Here is a 24,380-nt window from a genome sequence, read left to right as displayed (position 1 = left end):
TCATCCAATAGGAAGGGTCTCAGGTTTGGAATGGGAAGGAATTGGATATCACATCTCATGTTATAGGAAGGATCTCAGGATTGGAATGGGAAGGATTTGGATATCACATCTCTTGCTATAGGAAGGGTCTCAGGTTTTTTATTAGAAGCATTGAGATATCACATCTCATGGTATAGGAAGGGTCTCAGGATTGGAATGGGAAGGAGTTGGATATCCCTTCTTATGCTATAGGAAGGGTCTCAGGTTGAAATGGGAAGGATTTGGATATCAAATCTCTTGCTATAGGAAGGGTCTCAGGTTTTTTATTAGAAACATTGAGATATCACATCTCATGCTATAGGAAGGGCTTAAGGATTGGAATGGGAAGGATTTGGATATCACATCTCATGCTAAAGGAAGGGTCTCAGGTTTGGAAGGGGAAGGATTTGGATATCACATCTCATGTTATTGGACCGGTCTCAGGTTTGGTATTAGAAGCATTGAGATATCAAGTCTCATGGTATAGGACGGGAGTTTGATATCACATCATGCCATGGTATGGGTCTCAGGTTTTGTAGAAGCATTGGGATATCACATCTCATGCTATCGGAAGGGTATCAGGATTGGATTTGGAAGGAGTTGGATATCCCATCTCATGCTATAGGAAGGGTCTCAAGTTGGAATGGGAAAGAGTTGGATGTCACATCTCATGTTATAGGAAGGGTCTCAGGATTGGAATGGGAAGGACTTGGATATCACATCTCATGCTGTAGGAAGGCTCTCAGGTTTGGAAAGGGAAGGAGTTGGATATCACTTTTCATGTTAGAGGTAGGATCTCAGGTTTGGTATTAGAGGCATTGAGATATCACATCTCATGCTATCAGAAGGGTATCAGGATTGTAATGGGAAGGAGTTGGATATCACATCTCATGCTAAAGGGAGGGTCTCAGGTTTGGAAGGGGAAGGATTTGGATATCACATCTCATGTTATAGGAAGGATCTCAGGTTTGGTATTAGAAGCATTGAGATATCACATCTCATGCTATCGGAAGGATCTCAGGTTTGGTATTAGAAGCATTGAGATATCACATCTCATGCTATAGGAAAGGTCTCAGGATTGGAATGGGAAGGAGTTGGATATCACATCTCATGCTAAAGGAAGGGTCTCAGTTTTGGTAGAAGCATTGCGATATCACATCTCATGCTATAGGAAGGGTCTCAGGATTGGAATCGGAAGGAGTTGGATATCACATCTCATGCTATAGTAAGGGTCTCAGGTTTGGTATAAGCATTGAAATATCACATCTCTGCTATCGGAAGGGTCTCAGGATTGGAATGGGAAGGATTTAGATATCACATCTCATGCTACAGGGAGGGGCTCAGTTTTGATATTAGAAGCATTGAGATATCACATCTCATGGTATAGGAAGGGTCTCAGGATTGGAATGGGAAGGAGTTGGCTGTCACATCTCAAGCTATCTCAGGACTGGAATGGGAAAGATTTTGATATCACATCTCAAGCTATAGGAAGGGTCTCATGTTTGGAAAGGGAAGGATTTGGATTTCACATCTCATGTTATAGGATGGTTCTCAGGTTTGGTTTTAGAAGCATTAAGATATAACATCTCAAGCTATAGGAACGGTCTCAGGTTTGGAATGGGAAGGAGTTAGATATCACATCTCATGCTAAAGGAAAGGTCTCAGGTTTGGAAGGGGAAGGATTTGGATCTCACATCTCATGTTTTAGGACGGGTCTCAGGTTTGGTATTAGAAGCATTGAAATATCACATCTCATGGTATAGGAAGGGTCTCAGGATTGGAATGGGAAGGAATTGGATATCACATTGAATGGGAAGGAGTTTGATATCACATCTCATGCTAAAGGAAGGGTCTCAGTTTTGGTAGAAGCATTGCGATATCACATCTCATGCTATAGGAAGGGTCTCAGGATTGGAATCGGAAGGAGTTGGATATCACATCTCATGCTATAGGAAGGGTCTCAGGTTTGGTATAAGCATTGAAATATCACATCTCTGCTATCGGAAGGGTCTCAGGATTGGAATGGGAAGGATTTAGATATCACATCTCATGCTACAGGGAGGGGCTCAGTTTTGATATTAGAAGCATTGAGATATCACATCTCATGGTATAGGAAGGGTCTCAGGATTGGAATGGGAAGGAGTTGGCTGTCACATCTCAAGCTATCTCAGGACTGGAATGGGAAAGATTTTGATATCACATCTCAAGCTATAGGAAGGGTCTCAGGTTTGGAAAGGGAAGGATTTGGATTTCACATCTCATGTTATAGGATGGTTCTCAGGTTTGGTTTTAGAAGCATTAAGATATAACATCTCAAGCTATAGGAACGGTCTCAGGTTTGGAATGGGAAGGAGTTAGATATCACATCTCATGCTAAAGGAAAGGTCTCAGGTTTGGAAAGGGAATGATTTGGATTTCACATCTCATGTTATAGGATGGTTCTCATGTTTGGTTTTAGAAGCATTTAGATATCACATCTCATGCTATAGGAAGGGTCTCAGGATTGGAATGGGAAGGAGTTGGATATCACATCTCATGCTATAGGAAGGGTCTCAGGTTTGGTATAAGCATTGAGATATCCCATCTCATGCTATAAGAAGGGTCTCAGGATTGGAATCGGAAGGAGTTGTATATGACATCTCATGCCATAGGAAGGGTCTCAGGTTTGGTATAAGCATTGAGATATCACATCTCTGCTATCGGAAGGGTCTCAGGATTGGAATGGGAAGGAGTTGGATATCCCATCTCGTTATAGGAAGGGTCTCAGGTTTGGTATTAGAAGCATTGAGATATCACATCTCATGCTATAGGAAGGGTCTAAGGTTTGGAAGGGGAAGGATTTGGGTATCACATCTCATGTTATAGGACCGGTCTCAGGTTTGGTATTAGAAGCATTGAGATATCAAGTCTCATGGTATAGGACGGGTCTCAGAATTGGAATGGGAAGGAGTTGGATATCACATCTCAAGCTATAGGAAGGGTCTCAGGATTGGAATGGGAAGGAGTTTGATATCACATCTCATGCCATGGTATGGGTTTCAGGTTTTGTAGAAGCATTGGGATATCACATCTCATGCTATCAGAAGGGTATCGGGATTGGATTTGGAAGGAGTTGGATATCCCATCTCATGCTATAGGAAGGGTCTAAGGTTGGAATGTGAAGGAGTTGGATATCACATCTCATGTTATAGGAAGGGTCTCAGGATTGGAATGGGAAGGACTTGGATATCACATCTCATTCTATAGGAAGGCTCTCAGGGTTGGAAGGGGAAGGAGTTGGATATCACATTTCATGTAGAGGTAGGATCTCAGTTTTGGTATTAGAGGCATTGAGATATCACATCTCATGCTATCAGAAGGGTCTCAGGATTGGAATGGGAAGGAGTTGGATATCACATCTCATGCCATAGGAAGGGTCTCAGGTTTGGTATAAGCATTGAGATATCACATCTCATGCTATAGGAAGGGTCTCAGGATTGGAATGGGAAGGACTTGGATATCACATCTCATGTTATAGGAAGGGTCTCAGGTTTGGTATTAGAAGCATTGAGATATCACATCTCATGCTATAGGAAGGGTCTCAGGAATGGAATGGGAAGGACTTGGATATCGCATCTCATGATAAAGGAAGGGTCTAAGGTTTGGAAGGGGAAGGATTTGGATATCACATCTCATGTTATTGGACCGGTCTCAGGTTTGGTATTAGAAGCATTGAGATATCAAGTCTCATGGTATAGGACGGGAGTTTGATATCACATCATGCCATGGTATGGGTCTCAGGTTTTGTAGAAGCATTGGGATATCACATCTCATGCTATCGGAAGGGTATCAGGATTGGATTTGGAAGGAGTTGGATATCCCATCTCATGCTATAGGAAGGGTCTCAGGTTGGAATGCGAAAGAGTTGGATATCACATCTCATGTTATAGGAAGGGTCTCAGGATTGGAATGGGAAGGACTTGGATATCACATCTCATGCTGTAGGAATGCTCTCAGGTTTGGAAAGGGAAGGAGTTGGATATCACATTTCATGTTAGAGGTAGGATCTCAGGTTTGGTATTAGAGGCATTGAGATATCACATCTCATGCTATCAGAAGGGTATCAGGATTGGAATGGGAAGGAGTTGGATATCACATCTCATGCTAAAGGGAGGGTCTCAGGTTTGTAAGGGAAAGGATTTGGATATCACATCTCATGTTATAGGAAGGATCTCAGGTTTGGTATTAGAAGCATTGAGATATCACATCTCATGCTATCGGAAGGATCTCAGGTTTGGTATTAGAAGCATTGAGATATCACATCTCATGCTATAGGACGGGTCTCAGGATTGGAATGGGAAGGAGTTGGATATCACATCTCATGCTAAAGGAAGGGTCTCAGTTTTGGTAGAAGCATTGCGATATCACATCTCATGCTATAGGAAGGGTCTGAGGATTGGAATGGGAAGGACTTAGATATCACATCTCATGCTATAGGGAGGGTCTCAGTTTTGATATTAGAAGCATTGAGATATCACATCTCATGCTATCGGAAGGGTCTCAGGGTTGGAATGGGAGGAGCTGGATATCACATCTCATGCTAAAGGAAGGGTCTCAGGTTTGGAAGGGGAAGGATTTGGATATCACATCTCATGCTATAGGAAGGGTTTCAGGTTTGGTAGAAGCATTGAGATATCACATCTCATGCTATAGGAAGAGTCTCAGGTTTGGGAAGGGAAGGATTTGGATTTCACATCTCATGTTATGGGATGGTTCTCATGTTTGGTTTTTGAAGCATTGAGATATCACATCTCATGCTATCGGTAGGGTCTCAGATTTGGTATTAGAAGCATTGAGATATCACATCTCATGCTATAGGATTGGGCTCCAGATTGGAATGTGAAGGATTTGGAAATCACATCTCATGCTAAAGGAAGGGTCTCAGGTTTGGAATGGGAAGGAGTTGGATATGACATCTCTTGTTATAGGGAGGGTCTCAGGATTTGAATTGCAAGGGGTTGGATATCACATCTCATGCCGTAGGAAGGGTCTCAGGTTTGGTATAAGCATTGAGATATCACATCTCTGCTATCGGAAGGGTCTCAGGATTGGATTGGGAAGGAGTTGGATATCACATCTCATGTTATATGAAGGGTCTCCGGATTGGAATGTGAAGGATTTGGATATCACATCTCATGCTAAAGGAAGGGTCTCAGGTTTGGAATGGGAAGGAGTTGGATATGACATCTCTTGTTATAGGGAGGGTCTCAGGATTTGAATGGCAAGGAGTTGGATATCACATCTCATGCCATAGGAAGGGTCTCAGGTTTGGTATAAGCATTGAGATATCACATCTCTGCTATCGGAAGGGTCTCAGGATTGTATTGGGAAGGAGTTGGATATCACATCTCATGCCATAGGAAGGGTCTCAGGTTTGGTAGAAGCATTGAGATATCACATCTCATGCTATAGGAAGGGTCTCAGGATTGGAATGGGAAGGACTTAGATATCACATATCATGCTATAGGGAGGGTTTCAGTTTTGATATTAGAAGCATTGAGATATCATAACTCATACTATCGGAAGTGTCTCAGGATTGGAATGCGAAGGAGCTGGATATCACATCTCATGCTAAAGGAAGGGTCTCAGGTTTGGAACGAAAAGGAGTTGGATATCCGATCTCATGTTATAGGAAGGGTCTCAGGTTTGGTATAAGCATTGAGATATCACATCTCTGCTATCGGAAGTGTCTCAGGATTGGAATGGGAAGGAATTGGATATCCCATCTCATGTTATAGGACGGGTCTCAGGATTGTTATTAGAATCATTGAGATATCATATTGCATGCTGTAGGAAGGGTCTAAGGATTGGAATGGGAAGGACTTGGATATCACATCTCATGCTATAGGAAGGGGCTCAGGTTTGGTATAAGCATTGAGATATCAAATCTCATGCTATAGGAAGGGTCTCAGGATTGGAATGGAAGGAGTTGGATATCACATCTCATGTTATAGGAAGGATCTCAGGTTTGGTATTAGAAGCATTGAGACATCACATCTCATGCTATAGGAAGGGTCTCAGGATTGGAATGGGAAGGAGTTGGATATCACATCTCATACTATAGGAAGGGTCTCAGGTTTGGTATAAGCATTGAGATATCACATCTCATGCTATAGGAAGGGTCTCAGGATTGGAATGGGAAGGAGTTGTATATGACATCTCATGCCGTAGGAAGGGTCTCAGGTTTGGTATAAGCATTGAGATATCACATCTCTGCTATCGGAAGGGTCTCAGGATTGGAATGGGAAGGAGTTGGATATCCCATCTCATGTTATAGGAAGAGTGTCAGGTTTGGTATTAGAAGCATTGAGATATCACATCTCATGCTATAGGAAGTGTCTCAGGATTGGAATGGGAAGGACTTGGATATCACATCTCATGCTATAGGGAGGGTCTCAAGTTTGATATTAGAAGCATTGAGATATCACATCTCATGCTATAGGAAGGGTCTCAGGATTGGAATGGGAAGGAGTTGTATATGACATCTCATGCCGTAGGAAGGGTCTCAGGTTTGGTATAAGCATTGAGATATCACATCTCTGCTATCGGAAGGGTCTCAGGATTGGAATGGGAAGGAGTTGGATATCCCATCTCATGTTATAGGAAGAGTCTCAGGTTTGGTATTAGAGGCATTGAGATATCACATCTCATGCTGTAGGAAGTGTCTCAGGATTGGAATGGGAAGGACTTGGATATCACATCTCATGCTATAGGGAGGCTCTATAGTTTGATATTAGAAGCATTGAGATATCACATCTCATGCTATAGGAAGGGTCTCAGGATTGGAATGGGAAGGAGTTGGATATCACATCTCATGCTATAGGAAGGGTCTCAGGTTTGGTATAAGCAGTGAGATATCACATCTCATGCTATAGGCAGTGTCTCAGTATTGGAATGGGAAGGAGTTGGATATCACATCTCATGTTATAGGAAGGATCTCAGGTTTGGTATAAACATTGAGATATCACATCTCTGCTATCGGAAGGGTCTCAGGATTGGAATGTAAGGAGTTGGATATTCCCATCTCATGTTATAGGAAGGGTCGCAGGTTTGGTATTAGAAGCATTGAGATATCACATCTCATGCTATAGGAAGGGTCTCAGGATTGGAATGGGAAGGACTTGGATATCACATCTCATGCTATAGGGAGGGTCTCAAGTTTGATATTAGAAGCATTGAGATATCACATCTCATGATATCGGAAGGGTCTCAGGATTGGAATGGGAAGGAGTTGGATATCACATCTCATGATAAAGGAAGGGTCTAAGGTTTGGAAGGGGAAGGATTTGGATATCACATCTCATGTTATAGGACGGGTCTCAGGTTTGGTATTAGAAGCATTGAGATAGCAAGTCTCATGGTATAGGAAGGGTCTCAGAATTGGAATGGGAAGGAGTTTGATATCACATCTCATGCCATAGTATGGGTCTCAGGTTTGGTAGAAGCATTGGGATATCACATCTCATGCTATCGGAATGGTATCAGGATTGGATTTGGAAGGAGTTGGATATCCCATCTCATGCTATAGGAAGGGTCTCAGGTTGGAATGGGAAGGAGTTGGATATCACATCTCATGTTATAGGAAGGGTCTCAGGATTGGAATGGGAAGGACTTGGATATCACATCTCATGCTATAGGAAGGCTCTCAGGTTTGGAAGGGGAGAGAGTTGGATATCACATTTCATGTTAGAGGTAGGATCTCAGGTTTGGTATTAGAGGCATTGAGATATCACATCTCATGCTATCAGAAGGGTCTCAGGATTGGAATGGGAAGGACTTAGATATCACATATCATGCTATAGGGAGGGTCTCAGTTTTGATATTAGAAGCATTGAGATATCACATCTCATGCTATCGGAAGTGTCTCAGGATTGGAATGGGAAGGAGCTGGATATCACATCTCATGCTAAAGGAAGAGTCTCAGGTTTGGAACGGGAAGGAGTTGGATATCACATCTCATGTTATAGGAAGGGTCTCAGGTTTGGTATAAGCATTGAGATATCACATCTCTGCTATCGGAAGTGTCTCAGGATTGGAATGGGAAGGAGTTGGATATCCCATCTCATGTTATAGGACGGGTCTCAGGTTTGTTATTAGAATCATTGAGATATCATATTGCATGCTGTAGGAAGGGTCTAAGGATTGGAATGGGAAGGACTTGGATATCACATCTCATGCTATAGATAGGCTCTCAGGTTTGGAAAGGGAAGGAGTTGGATATCACATTTCATGTTAGAGGAAGGATCTCAGGTTTGGTATTAGAGGCATTGAGATATCACATCTCATGCTATAGGAAGGGTCTCAGGTTGGAATGGGAAGGAGTTGGATATCACATCTCATGTTATAGGAAGGATCTCAGGTTTGGTATTAGAAGCATTGAGATATCACATCTCATGCTATCGGAAGGATCTCAGGTTTGGTATTAGAAGCATTGAGATATCACATCTCATGCTATCAGAAGGGTCTCAGGATTGGAATGGGAAGGAGTTGGATATCACATCTCATGCTAAAATGGAGGGTCTCAGGTTTGGAAGGGGAAGGATTTGGATATCACATCTCATGTTATCGGAAGGATCTCAGGTTTGGTATTAGAAGTATTGAGATATCACATCTCATGCTATAGGAAGGGTGTCAGGATTAGAATGGGAAGGAGTTGCATATCACATCTCATGCTAAAGGAAGGGTCTCAGGTTTGGTAGAAGCATTGAGATATCACATCTCATGCTATAGGAAGGGTCTCAGGATTGGAATGGGAAGGACTTAGATATCACATATCATGCTATAGGGAGGGTTTCCGTTTTGATATTAGAAGCATTGAGATATCACATCTCATGCTATCGGAAGTGTCTCAGGATTGGAATGGGAAGGAGCTGGATATCACATCTCATGCTAAAGGAAGGGTCTCAGGTTTGGAACGGGAAGGAGTTGGATATCCGATCTCATGTTATAGGAAGGGTCTAAGGTCTGGTATAAGCATTGAGATATCACATCTCTGCTATCGGAAGTGTCTCAGGATTGGAATGAGAAGGAGTTGGATATCCCATCTCATGTTATAGGAAGGGTCTCAGGTTTGGTATAAGCATTGAGATATCACATCTCATGCTATAGGAAGGGTCTCAGGATTGGAATGGGAAGTAGTTGGATATCACATCTCATGCTATAGGAAGGGTCTCAGGTTTGGTATAAGCATTGAGATATCACATCTCATGCTATAGGAAGGGTCTCAGGATTGATATGGGAAGGAGTTGTATATGACATCTCATGCCGTAGGAAGGGTCTCAGGTTTGGTATAAGCATTGAGATATCACATCTCATGCTATAGGAAGGGTCTCAGGATTGGAATGGGAAGGAGTTGGATATCACATCTCATGCTATAGGAAGGGTCTCAGGTTTGGTATAAGCATTGAGATATCACATCTCATGCTATAGGAAGGGTCTCAGGATTGGAATGGGAAGGAGTTGTATATGACATCTCATGCCGTAGGAAGGGTCTCAGGTTTGGTATAAGCATTGAGATATCACATCTCTGCTATCGCAAGGGTCTCTGGATTTGAATGGGAAGGAGTTGGCTATCCCATCTCATGTTATAGGAAGAGTCTCAGGTTTGGTATTAGAAGCATTGAGATATCACATCTCATGCTATAGGAAGTGTCTCAGGATTGGAATGGGAAGGACTTGGATATCACATCTCATGCTATAGGGAGGCTCTCAAGTTTGATATTAGAAGCATTGAGATATCACATCTCATGCTATAGTAAGGGTCTCAGGATTGGAATGGGAAGGAGTTGGATATCACATCTCATGCTATAGGAAGGGTCTCAGGTTTGGTATAAGCAGTGAGATATCACATCGCATGCTGTAGGAAGGGTCTCAGGTTTGGTATTAGAAGCATTGAGATATCACATCTCATGCTATAGGAAGGATCTCAGGTTTGGTATTAGAAGTATTGAGATATCACATCTCATGCTATAGGAAGGGTCTCAGGATTGGAATGGGAAGGAGTTGGATATCACATATCATGCTAAAGGAAGGGTCTCAGGTTTGGTAGAAGCATTGAGATATCACATCTCATGCTATAGGAAGGGTCTCAGGATTGGAATGGGAAGGACTTAGATATCACATATCATGCTATATGGAGGGTCTCAGTTTTGATATTAGAAGCATTGAGATATCACATCTCATGCTATCGGAAGTGTCTCAGGATTGGAATGGGAAGGAGCTGGATATCACATCTCATGCTAAAGGAAGAGTCTCAGGTTTGGAACGGGAAGGAGTTGGATATCACATCTTATGTTATAGGAAGGGTCTCAGGTTTGGTATAAGCATTGAGATATCACATCTCTGCTATCGGAAGTGTCTCAGGATTGGAAATGGAAGGAGTTGGATATCCCATCTCATGTTATAGGACGGGTCTCAGGTTTGTTATTAGAATCATTGAGATATCATATTGCATGCTGTAGGAAGGGTCTAAGGATTGGAATGGGAAGGACTTGGATATCACATCTCATGCTATAGATAGGCTCTCAGGTTTGGAAAGGGAAGGAGTTGGATATCACATTTCATGTTAGAGGAAGGATCTCAGGTTTGGTATTAGAGGCATTGAGATATCACATCTCATGCTATAGGAAGGGTCTCAGGTTGGAATGGGAAGGAGTTGGATATCACATCTCATGTTATAGGAAGGATCTCAGGTTTGGTATTAGAAGCATTGAGATATCACATCTCATGCTATCGGAAGGATCTCAGGTTTGGTATTAGAAGCATTGAGATATCACATCTCATGCTATCAGAAGGGTCTCAGGGTTGGAATGGGAAGGAGTTGGATATCACATCTCATGCTAAAATGGAGGGTCTCAGGTTTGGAAGGGGAAGGATTTGTATATCACATCTCATGTTATCGGAAGGATCTCAGGTTTGGTATTAGAAGTATTGAGATATCACATCTCATGCTATAGGAAGGGTGTCAGGATTAGAATGGGAAGGAGTTGCATATCACATCTCATGCTAAAGGAAGGGTCTCAGGTTTGGTAGAAGCATTGAGATATCACATCTCATGCTATAGGAAGGGTCTCAGGATTGGAATGGGAAGGACTTAGATATCACATATCATGCTATAGGGAGGGTTTCCGTTTTGATATTAGAAGCATTGAGATATCACATCTCATGCTATCGGAAGTGTCTCAGGATTGGAATGGGAAGGAGCTGGATATCACATCTCATGCTAAAGGAAGGGTCTCAGGTTTGGAACGGGAAGGAGTTGGATATCCGATCTCATGTTATAGGAAGGGTCTAAGGTCTGGTATAAGCATTGAGATATCACATCTCTGCTATCGGAAGTGTCTCAGGATTGGAATGAGAAGGAGTTGGATATCCCATCTCATGTTATAGGAAGGGTCTCAGGTTTGGTATAAGCATTGAGATATCACATCTCATGCTATAGGAAGGGTCTCAGGATTGGAATGGGAAGTAGTTGGATATCACATCTCATGCTATAGGAAGGGTCTCAGGTTTGGTATAAGCATTGAGATATCACATCTCATGCTATAGGAAGGGTCTCAGGATTGATATGGGAAGGAGTTGTATATGACATCTCATGCCGTAGGAAGGGTCTCAGGTTTGGTATAAGCATTGAGATATCACATCTCATGCTATAGGAAGGGTCTCAGGATTGGAATGGGAAGGAGTTGGATATCACATCTCATGCTATAGGAAGGGTCTCAGGTTTGGTATAAGCATTGAGATATCACATCTCATGCTATAGGAAGGGTCTCAGGATTGGAATGGGAAGGAGTTGTATATGACATCTCATGCCGTAGGAAGGGTCTCAGGTTTGGTATAAGCATTGAGATATCACATCTCTGCTATCGCAAGGGTCTCTGGATTTGAATGGGAAGGAGTTGGCTATCCCATCTCATGTTATAGGAAGAGTCTCAGGTTTGGTATTAGAAGCATTGAGATATCACATCTCATGCTATAGGAAGTGTCTCAGGATTGGAATGGGAAGGACTTGGATATCACATCTCATGCTATAGGGAGGCTCTCAAGTTTGATATTAGAAGCATTGAGATATCACATCTCATGCTATAGTAAGGGTCTCAGGATTGGAATGGGAAGGAGTTGGATATCACATCTCATGCTATAGGAAGGGTCTCAGGTTTGGTATAAGCAGTGAGATATCACATCGCATGCTGTAGGAAGGGTCTCAGGTTTGGTATTAGAAGCATTGAGATATCACATCTCATGCTATAGGAAGGATCTCAGGTTTGGTATTAGAAGTATTGAGATATCACATCTCATGCTATAGGAAGGGTCTCAGGATTGGAATGGGAAGGAGTTGGATATCACATATCATGCTAAAGGAAGGGTCTCAGGTTTGGTAGAAGCATTGAGATATCACATCTCATGCTATAGGAAGGGTCTCAGGATTGGAATGGGAAGGACTTAGATATCACATATCATGCTATATGGAGGGTCTCAGTTTTGATATTAGAAGCATTGAGATATCACATCTCATGCTATCGGAAGTGTCTCAGGATTGGAATGGGAAGGAGCTGGATATCACATCTCATGCTAAAGGAAGAGTCTCAGGTTTGGAACGGGAAGGAGTTGGATATCACATCTTATGTTATAGGAAGGGTCTCAGGTTTGGTATAAGCATTGAGATATCACATCTCTGCTATCGGAAGTGTCTCAGGATTGGAAATGGAAGGAGTTGGATATCCCATCTCATGTTATAGGACGGGTCTCAGGTTTGTTATTAGAATCATTGAGATATCATATTGCATGCTGTAGGAAGGGTCTAAGGATTGGAATGGGAAGGACTTGGATATCACATCTCATGCTATAGATAGGCTCTCAGGTTTGGAAAGGGAAGGAGTTGGATATCACATTTCATGTTAGAGGAAGGATCTCAGGTTTGGTATTAGAGGCATTGAGATATCACATCTCATGCTATAGGAAGGGTCTCAGGTTGGAATGGGAAGGAGTTGGATATCACATCTCATGTTAAAGGGAGGGTCTCAGAATTGGAAGGGGAAGGATTTGGATATCACATCTCATGTTATAGGAAGGATCTCAGGTTTGGTATTAGAACCATTGAGATATCACATCTCATGCTATCGGAAGGATCTCAGGTTTGGTATTAGAAGCATTGAGATATCACATCTCATGCTATCAGAAAGGTCTCAGGATTGGAATGGGAAGGAGATGGATATCACATCTCATGCTAAAGGGAGGGTCTCAGGTTTGGAAGGGGAAGGATTTGGATATCACATCTCATGTTATCGGAAGGATCTCAGGTTTGGTATTAGAAGTATTGAGATATCACATCTCATGCTATAGGAAGGGTCTCAGGATTGGAATGGGAAGGAGTTGGATATCACATCTCATGCTAAAGGAAGGGTCTCAGGTTTGGTAGAAGCATTGAGATATCACATCTCATGCTATAGGAAGTGTCTCAGGATTGGAATGGGAAGGAGCTGGATATCACATCTCATGCTAAAGGAAGGGTCTCAGGTTTGGAACGGGAAGGAGTTGGATATCCGATCTCATGTTATAGGAAGGGTCTAAGGTCTGGTATAAGCATTGAGATATCAAATCTCTGCTATCGGAAGTGTCTCAGGATTGGAATGGGAAGGAGTTGGATATCCGATCTCATGCTATCGGAAGGATCTCAGGTTTGGTATTAGAAGCATTGAGATATCACATCTCATGCTATAGGAAGGGTCTCAGGATTGGAATGGGAAGGACTTAGATATCACATATCATGCTATAGGGAGGGTTTCCGTTTTGATATTAGAAGCATTGAGATATCACATCTCATGCTATCGGAAGTGTCTCAGGATTGGAATGGGAAGGAGCTGGATATCACATCTCATGCTAAAGGAAGGGTCTCAGGTTTGGAACGGGAAGCAGTTGGATATCCGATCTCATGTTATAGGAAGGGTCTAAGGTCTGGTATAAGCATTGAGATATCACATCTCATGCTATAGGAAGGGTCTCAGGATTGGAATGGGAAGGACTTAGATATCACATATCATGCTATAGGGAGGGTTTCTGTTTTGATATTAGAAGCATTGAGATATCACATCTCATGCTAAAGGGAGGGTCTCAGGATTGGAATGGGAAGGAGCTGGATATCACATCTCATGCTAAAGGAAGGGTCTCAGGTTTGGAACGGGAAGGAGTTGGATATCCGATCTCATGTTATAGGAAGGGTCTAAGGTCTGGTATAAGCATTGAGATATCACATCTCTGCTATCGGAAGTGTCTCAGGATTGAAATGGGAAGGAGTTGGATATCCCATCTCATGTTATAGGAAGGGTCTCAGGTTTGGTATAAGCATTGAGATATCACATCTCATGCTATAGGAAGGGTCTCAGGATTGGAATGGGAAGGAGTTGGATATCACATCTCATGCTATAGGAAGGGTCTCAGGTTTGGTATAAGCATTGAGATATCACATCTCATGCTATAGGAAGGGTCTCAGGATTGGAATGGGAAGGAGTTCTATATGACATCTCATGCCGTAGGAAGGGTCTCAGGTTTGGTATAAGCATTGAGATATCACATCTCATGCTATAGGAAGGGTCTCAGGATTGGAATGGGAAGGAGTTGGATATCACATCTCATGCTATAGGAAGGGTCTCAGGTTTGGTATAAGCATTGAGATATCACATCTCATGCTATAGGAAGGGTCTCAGGATTGGAATGGGAAGGAGTTGTATATGACATCTCATGCCGTAGGAAGGGTCTCAGGTTTGGTATAAGCATTGAGATATCACATCTCTGCTATCGGAAGGGTCTCAGGATTGGAATGGGAAGGAGTTGGATATCCCATCTCATGTTATAGGAAGAGTCTCAGGTTTGGTATTAGAAGCATTGAGATATCACATCTCATGCTATAGGAAGGGTCTCAGGAATGGAATGGGAAGGACTTGGATATCGCATCTCATGATAAAGGAAGGGTCTAAGGTTTGGAAGGGGAAGGATTTGGATATCACATCTCATGTTATTGGACCGGTCTCAGGTTTGGTATTAGAAGCATTGAGATATCAAGTCTCATGGTATAGGACGGGAGTTTGATATCACATCATGCCATGGTATGGGTCTCAGGTTTTGTAGAAGCATTGGGATATCACATCTCATGCTATCGGAAGGGTATCAGGATTGGATTTGGAAGGAGTTGGATATCCCATCTCATGCTATAGGAAGGGTCTCAGGTTGGAATGCGAAAGAGTTGGATATCACATCTCATGTTATAGGAAGGGTCTCAGGATTGGAATGGGAAGGACTTGGATATCACATCTCATGCTGTAGGAATGCTCTCAGGTTTGGAAAGGGAAGGAGTTGGATATCACATTTCATGTTAGAGGTAGGATCTCAGGTTTGGTATTAGAGGCATTGAGATATCACATCTCATGCTATCAGAAGGGTATCAGGATTGGAATGGGAAGGAGTTGGATATCACATCTCATGCTAAAGGGAGGGTCTCAGGTTTGTAAGGGAAAGGATTTGGATATCACATCTCATGTTATAGGAAGGATCTCAGGTTTGGTATTAGAAGCATTGAGATATCACATCTCATGCTATCGGAAGGATCTCAGGTTTGGTATTAGAAGCATTGAGATATCACATCTCATGCTATAGGACGGGTCTCAGGATTGGAATGGGAAGGAGTTGGATATCACATCTCATGCTAAAGGAAGGGTCTCAGTTTTGGTAGAAGCATTGCGATATCACATCTCATGCTATAGGAAGGGTCTGAGGATTGGAATGGGAAGGACTTAGATATCACATCTCATGCTATAGGGAGGGTCTCAGTTTTGATATTAGAAGCATTGAGATATCACATCTCATGCTATCGGAAGGGTCTCAGGGTTGGAATGGGAGGAGCTGGATATCACATCTCATGCTAAAGGAAGGGTCTCAGGTTTGGAAGGGGAAGGATTTGGATATCACATCTCATGCTATAGGAAGGGTTTCAGGTTTGGTAGAAGCATTGAGATATCACATCTCATGCTATAGGAAGAGTCTCAGGTTTGGGAAGGGAAGGATTTGGATTTCACATCTCATGTTATAGGATGGTTCTCATGTTTGGTTTTTGAAGCATTGAGATATCACATCTCATGCTATCGGTAGGGTCTCAGATTTGGTATTAGAAGCATTGAGATATCACATCTCATGCTATAGGATTGGGCTCCAGATTGGAATGTGAAGGATTTGGAAATCACATCTCATGCTAAAGGAAGGGTCTCAGGTTTGGAATGGGAAGGAGTTGGATATGACATCTCTTGTTATAGGGAGGGTCTCAGGATTTGAATTGCAAGGGGTTGGATATCACATCTCATGCCGTAGGAAGGGTCTCAGGTTTGGTATAAGCATTGAGATATCACATCTCTGCTATCGGAAGGGTCTCAGGATTGGATTGGGAAGGAGTTGGATATCACATCTCATGTTATATGAAGGGTCTCCGGATTGGAATGTGAAGGATTTGGATATCACATCTCATGCTAAAGGAAGGGTCTCAGGTTTGGAATGGGAAGGAGTTGGATGTGACATCTCTTGTTATAGGGAGGGTCTCAGGATTTGAATGGCAAGGAGTTGGATATCACATCTCATGCCATAGGAAGGGTCTCAGGTTTGGTATAAGCATTGAGATATCACATCTCTGCTATCGGAAGGGTCTCAGGATTGTATTGGGAAGGAGTTGGATATCACATCTCATGCCATAGGAAGGGTCTCAGGTTTGGTAGAAGCATTGAGATATCACATCTCATGCTATAGGAAGGGTCTCAGGATTGGAATGGGAAGGACTTAGATATCACATATCATGCTATAGGGAGGGTTTCAGTTTTGATATTAGAAGCATTGAGATATCATAACTCATACTATCGGAAGTGTCTCAGGATTGGAATGCGAAGGAGCTGGATATCACATCTCATGCTAAAGGAAGGGTCTCAGGTTTGGAACGAAAAGGAGTTGGATATCCGATCTCATGTTATAGGAAGGGTCTCAGGTTTGGTATAAGCATTGAGATATCACATCTCTGCTATCGGAAGTGTCTCAGGATTGGAATGGGAAGGAATTGGATATCCCATCTCATGTTATAGGACGGGTCTCAGGATTGTTATTAGAATCATTGAGATATCATATTGCATGCTGTAGGAAGGGTCTAAGGATTGGAATGGGAAGGACTTGGATATCACATCTCATGCTATAGGAAGGGTCTCAGGTTTGGTATAAGCATTGAGATATCAAATCTCATGCTATAGGAAGGGTCTCAGGATTGGAATGGAAGGAGTTGGATATCACATCTCATGTTATAGGAAGGATCTCAGGTTTGGTATTAGAAGCATTGAGACATCACATCTCATGCTATAGGAAGGGTCTCAGGATTGGAATGGGAAGGAGTTGGATATCACATCTCATACTATAGGAAGGGTCTCAGGTTTGGTATAAGCATTGAGATATCACATCTCATGCTATAGGAAGGGTCTCAGGATTGGAATGGGAAGGAGTTGTATATGACATCTCATGCCGTAGGAAGGGTCTCAGGTTTGGTATAAGCATTGAGATATCACATCTCTGCTATCGGAAGGGTCTCAGGATTGGAATGGGAAGGAGTTGGATATCCCATCTCATGTTATAGGAAGAGTGTCAGGTTTGGTATTAGAAGCATTGAGATATCACATCTCATGCTATAGGAAGTGTCTCAGGATTGGAATGGGAAGGACTTGGATATCACATCTCATGCTATAGGGAGGGTCTCAAGTTTGATATTAGAAGCATTGAGATATCACATCTCATGCTATAGGAAGGGTCTCAGGATTGGAATGGGAAGGAGTTGTATATGACATCTCATGCCGTAGGAAGGGTCTCAGGTTTGGTATAAGCATTGAGATATCACATCTCTGCTATCGGAAGGGTCTCAGGATTGGAATGGGAAGGAGTTGGATATCCCATCTCATGTTATAGGAAGAGTCTCAGGTTTGGTATTAGAGGCATTGAGATATCACATCTCATGCTGTAGGAAGTGTCTCAGGATTGGAATGGGAAGGACTTGGATATCACATCTCATGCTATAGGGAGGCTCTCAAGTTTGATATTAGAAGCATTGAGATATCACATCTCATGCTATAGGAAGGGTCTCAGGATTGGAATGGGAAGGAGTTGGATATCACATCTCATGCTATAGGAAGGGTCTCAGGTTTGGTATAAGCAGTGAGATATCACATCTCATGCTATAGGCAGTGTCTCAGTATTGGAATGGGAAGGAGTTGGATATCACATCTCATGTTATAGGAAGGATCTCAGGTTTGGTATAAACATTGAGATATCACATCTCTGCTATCGGAAGGGTCTCAGGATTGGAATGTAAGGAGTTGGATATTCCCATCTCATGTTATAGGAAGGGTCGCAGGTTTGGTATTAGAAGCATTGAGATATCACATCTCATGCTATAGGAAGGGTCTCAGGATTGGAATGGGAAGGACTTGGATATCACATCTCATGCTATAGGGAGGGTCTCAAGTTTGATATTAGAAGCATTGAGATATCACATCTCATGATATCGGAAGGGTCTCAGGATTGGAATGGGAAGGAGTTGGATATCACATCTCATGATAAAGGAAGGGTCTAAGGTTTGGAAGGGGAAGGATTTGGATATCACATCTCATGTTATAGGACGGGTCTCAGGTTTGGTATTAGAAGCATTGAGATAGCAAGTCTCATGGTATAGGAAGGGTCTCAGAATTGGAATGGGAAGGAGTTTGATATCACATCTCATGCCATAGTATGGGTCTCAGGTTTGGTAGAAGCATTGGGATATCACATCTCATGCTATCGGAATGGTATCAGGATTGGATTTGGAAGGAGTTGGATATCCCATCTCATGCTATAGGAAGGGTCTCAGGTTGGAATGGGAAGGAGTTGGATATCACATCTCATGTTATAGGAAGGGTCTCAGGATTGGAATGGGAAGGACTTGGATATCACATCTCATGCTATAGGAAGGCTCTCAGGTTTGGAAGGGGAGAGAGTTGGATATCACATTTCATGTTAGAGGTAGGATCTCAGGTTTGGTATTAGAGGCATTGAGATATCACATCGCATGCTGTAGGAAGGGTCTCAGGTTTGGTATTAGAAGCATTGAGATATCACATCTCATGCTATAGGAAGGATCTCAGGTTTGGTATTAGAAGTATTGAGATATCACATCTCATGCTATAGGAAGGGTCTCAGGATTGGAATGGGAAGGAGTTGGATATCACATATCATGCTAAAGGAAGGGTCTCAGGTTTGGTAGAAGCATTGAGATATCACATCTCATGCTATAGGAAGGGTCTCAGGATTGGAATGGGAAGGACTTAGATATCACATATCATGCTATATGGAGGGTCTCAGTTTTGATATTAGAAGCATTGAGATATCACATCTCATGCTATCGGAAGTGTCTCAGGATTGGAATGGGAAGGAGCTGGATATCACATCTCATGCTAAAGGAAGAGTCTCAGGTTTGGAACGGGAAGGAGTTGGATATCACATCTTATGTTATAGGAAGGGTCTCAGGTTTGGTATAAGCATTGAGATATCACATCTCTGCTATCGGAAGTGTCTCAGGATTGGAAATGGAAGGAGTTGGATATCCCATCTCATGTTATAGGACGGGTCTCAGGTTTGTTATTAGAATCATTGAGATATCATATTGCATGCTGTAGGAAGGGTCTAAGGATTGGAATGGGAAGGACTTGGATATCACATCTCATGCTATAGATAGGCTCTCAGGTTTGGAAAGGGAAGGAGTTGGATATCACATTTCATGTTAGAGGAAGGATCTCAGGTTTGGTATTAGAGGCATTGAGATATCACATCTCATGCTATAGGAAGGGTCTCAGGTTGGAATGGGAAGGAGTTGGATATCACATCTCATGTTATAGGAAGGATCTCAGGTTTGGTATTAGAAGCATTGAGATATCACATCTCATGCTATCGGAAGGATCTCAGGTTTGGTATTAGAAGCATTGAGATATCACATCTCATGCTATCAGAAGGGTCTCAGGATTGGAATGGGAAGGAGTTGGATATCACATCTCATGCTAAAATGGAGGGTCTCAGGTTTGGAAGGGGAAGGATTTGGATATCACATCTCATGTTATCGGAAGGATCTCAGGTTTGGTATTAGAAGTATTGAGATATCACATCTCATGCTATAGGAAGGGTGTCAGGATTAGAATGGGAAGGAGTTGCATATCACATCTCATGCTAAAGGAAGGGTCTCAGGTTTGGTAGAAGCATTGAGATATCACATCTCATGCTATAGGAAGGGTCTCAGGATTGGAATGGGAAGGACTTAGATATCACATATCATGCTATAGGGAGGGTTTCCGTTTTGATATTAGAAGCATTGAGATATCACATCTCATGCTATCGGAAGTGTCTCAGGATTGGAATGGGAAGGAGCTGGATATCACATCTCATGCTAAAGGAAGGGTCTCAGGTTTGGAACGGGAAGGAGTTGGATATCCGATCTCATGTTATAGGAAGGGTCTAAGGTCTGGTATAAGCATTGAGATATCACATCTCTGCTATCGGAAGTGTCTCAGGATTGGAATGAGAAGGAGTTGGATATCCCATCTCATGTTATAGGAAGGGTCTCAGGTTTGGTATAAGCATTGAGATATCACATCTCATGCTATAGGAAGGGTCTCAGGATTGGAATGGGAAGTAGTTGGATATCACATCTCATGCTATAGGAAGGGTCTCAGGTTTGGTATAAGCATTGAGATATCACATCTCATGCTATAGGAAGGGTCTCAGGATTGATATGGGAAGGAGTTGTATATGACATCTCATGCCGTAGGAAGGGTCTCAGGTTTGGTATAAGCATTGAGATATCACATCTCATGCTATAGGAAGGGTCTCAGGATTGGAATGGGAAGGAGTTGGATATCACATCTCATGCTATAGGAAGGGTCTCAGGTTTGGTATAAGCATTGAGATATCACATCTCATGCTATAGGAAGGGTCTCAGGATTGGAATGGGAAGGAGTTGTATATGACATCTCATGCCGTAGGAAGGGTCTCAGGTTTGGTATAAGCATTGAGATATCACATCTCTGCTATCGCAAGGGTCTCTGGATTTGAATGGGAAGGAGTTGGCTATCCCATCTCATGTTATAGGAAGAGTCTCAGGTTTGGTATTAGAAGCATTGAGATATCACATCTCATGCTATAGGAAGTGTCTCAGGATTGGAATGGGAAGGACTTGGATATCACATCTCATGCTATAGGGAGGCTCTCAAGTTTGATATTAGAAGCATTGAGATATCACATCTCATGCTATAGGAAGGGTCTCAGGATTGGAATGGGAAGGAGTTGGATATCACATCTCATGCTATAGGAAGGGTCTCAGGTTTGGTATAAGCAGTGAGATATCACATCGCATGCTGTAGGAAGGGTCTCAGGTTTGGTATTAGAAGCATTGAGATATCACATCTCATGCTATAGGAAGGATCTCAGGTTTGGTATTAGAAGTATTGAGATATCACATCTCATGCTATAGGAAGGGTCTCAGGATTGGAATGGGAAGGAGTTGGATATCACATATCATGCTAAAGGAAGGGTCTCAGGTTTGGTAGAAGCATTGAGATATCACATCTCATGCTATAGGAAGGGTCTCAGGATTGGAATGGGAAGGACTTAGATATCACATATCATGCTATATGGAGGGTCTCAGTTTTGATATTAGAAGCATTGAGATATCACATCTCATGCTATCGGAAGTGTCTCAGGATTGGAATGGGAAGGAGCTGGATATCACATCTCATGCTAAAGGAAGAGTCTCAGGTTTGGAACGGGAAGGAGTTGGATATCACATCTTATGTTATAGGAAGGGTCTCAGGTTTGGTATAAGCATTGAGATATCACATCTCTGCTATCGGAAGTGTCTCAGGATTGGAAATGGAAGGAGTTGGATATCCCATCTCATGTTATAGGACGGGTCTCAGGTTTGTTATTAGAATCATTGAGATATCATATTGCATGCTGTAGGAAGGGTCTAAGGATTGGAATGGGAAGGACTTGGATATCACATCTCATGCTATAGATAGGCTCTCAGGTTTGGAAAGGGAAGGAGTTGGATATCACATTTCATGTTAGAGGAAGGATCTCAGGTTTGGTATTAGAGGCATTGAGATATCACATCTCATGCTATAGGAAGGGTCTCAGGTTGGAATGGGAAGGAGTTGGATATCACATCTCATGTTAAAGGGAGGGTCTCAGAATTGGAAGGGGAAGGATTTGGATATCACATCTCATGTTATAGGAAGGATCTCAGGTTTGGTATTAGAACCATTGAGATATCACATCTCATGCTATCGGAAGGATCTCAGGTTTGGTATTAGAAGCATTGAGATATCACATCTCATGCTATCAGAAAGGTCTCAGGATTGGAATGGGAAGGAGATGGATATCACATCTCATGCTAAAGGGAGGGTCTCAGGTTTGGAAGGGGAAGGATTTGGATATCACATCTCATGTTATCGGAAGGATCTCAGGTTTGGTATTAGAAGTATTGAGATATCACATCTCATGCTATAGGAAGGGTCTCAGGATTGGAATGGGAAGGAGTTGGATATCACATCTCATGCTAAAGGAAGGGTCTCAGGTTTGGTAGAAGCATTGAGATATCACATCTCATGCTATAGGAAGTGTCTCAGGATTGGAATGGGAAGGAGCTGGATATCACATCTCATGCTAAAGGAAGGGTCTCAGGTTTGGAACGGGAAGGAGTTGGATATCCGATCTCATGTTATAGGAAGGGTCTAAGGTCTGGTATAAGCATTGAGATATCAAATCTCTGCTATCGGAAGTGTCTCAGGATTGGAATGGGAAGGAGTTGGATATCCGATCTCATGCTATCGGAAGGATCTCAGGTTTGGTATTAGAAGCATTGAGATATCACATCTCATGCTATAGGAAGGGTCTCAGGATTGGAATGGGAAGGACTTAGATATCACATATCATGCTATAGGGAGGGTTTCCGTTTTGATATTAGAAGCATTGAGATATCACATCTCATGCTATCGGAAGTGTCTCAGGATTGGAATGGGAAGGAGCTGGATATCACATCTCATGCTAAAGGAAGGGTCTCAGGTTTGGAACGGGAAGCAGTTGGATATCCGATCTCATGTTATAGGAAGGGTCTAAGGTCTGGTATAAGCATTGAGATATCACATCTCATGCTATAGGAAGGGTCTCAGGATTGGAATGGGAAGGACTTAGATATCACATATCATGCTATAGGGAGGGTTTCTGTTTTGATATTAGAAGCATTGAGATATCACATCTCATGCTAAAGGGAGGGTCTCAGGATTGGAATGGGAAGGAGCTGGATACACATCTCATGCTAAAGGAAGGGTCTCAGGTTTGGAACGGGAAGGAGTTGGATATCCGATCTCATGTTATAGGAAGGGTCTAAGGTCTGGTATAAGCATTGAGATATCACATCTCTGCTATCGGAAGTGTCTCAGGATTGAAATGGGAAGGAGTTGGATATCCCATCTCATGTTATAGGAAGGGTCTCAGGTTTGGTATAAGCATTGAGATATCACATCTCATGCTATAGGAAGGGTCTCAGGATTGGAATGGGAAGGAGTTGGATATCACATCTCATGCTATAGGAAGGGTCTCAGGTTTGGTATAAGCATTGAGATATCACATCTCATGCTATAGGAAGGGTCTCAGGATTGGAATGGGAAGGAGTTCTATATGACATCTCATGCCGTAGGAAGGGTCTCAGGTTTGGTATAAGCATTGAGATATCACATCTCATGCTATAGGAAGGGTCTCAGGATTGGAATGGGAAGGAGTTGGATATCACATCTCATGCTATAGGAAGGGTCTCAGGTTTGGTATAAGCATTGAGATATCACATCTCATGCTATAGGAAGGGTCTCAGGATTGGAATGGGAAGGAGTTGTATATGACATCTCATGCCGTAGGAAGGGTCTCAGGTTTGGTATAAGCATTGAGATATCACATCTCTGCTATCGGAAGGGTCTCAGGATTGGAATGGGAAGGAGTTGGATATCCCATCTCATGTTATAGGAAGAGTCTCAGGTTTGGTATTAGAAGCATTGAGATATCACATCTCATGCTATAGGAAGTGTCTCAGGATTGGAATGGGAAGGACTTGGATATCACATCTCATGCTATAGGGAGGCTCTCAAGTTTGATATTAGAAGCATTGAGATATCACATCTCATGCTATAGGAAGGGTCTCAGGATTGGAATGGGAAGGAGTTGGATATCACATCTCATGC

This window comes from Ambystoma mexicanum, chromosome 10 (genome assembly GCF_040938575.1).
Source record: "Ambystoma mexicanum isolate Mex_15411 chromosome 10, UKY_AmexF1_1, whole genome shotgun sequence".
NCBI lineage: Eukaryota > Metazoa > Chordata > Amphibia > Caudata > Ambystomatidae > Ambystoma > Ambystoma mexicanum.
Note: the sequence above shows the minus strand (reverse complement) of the source record.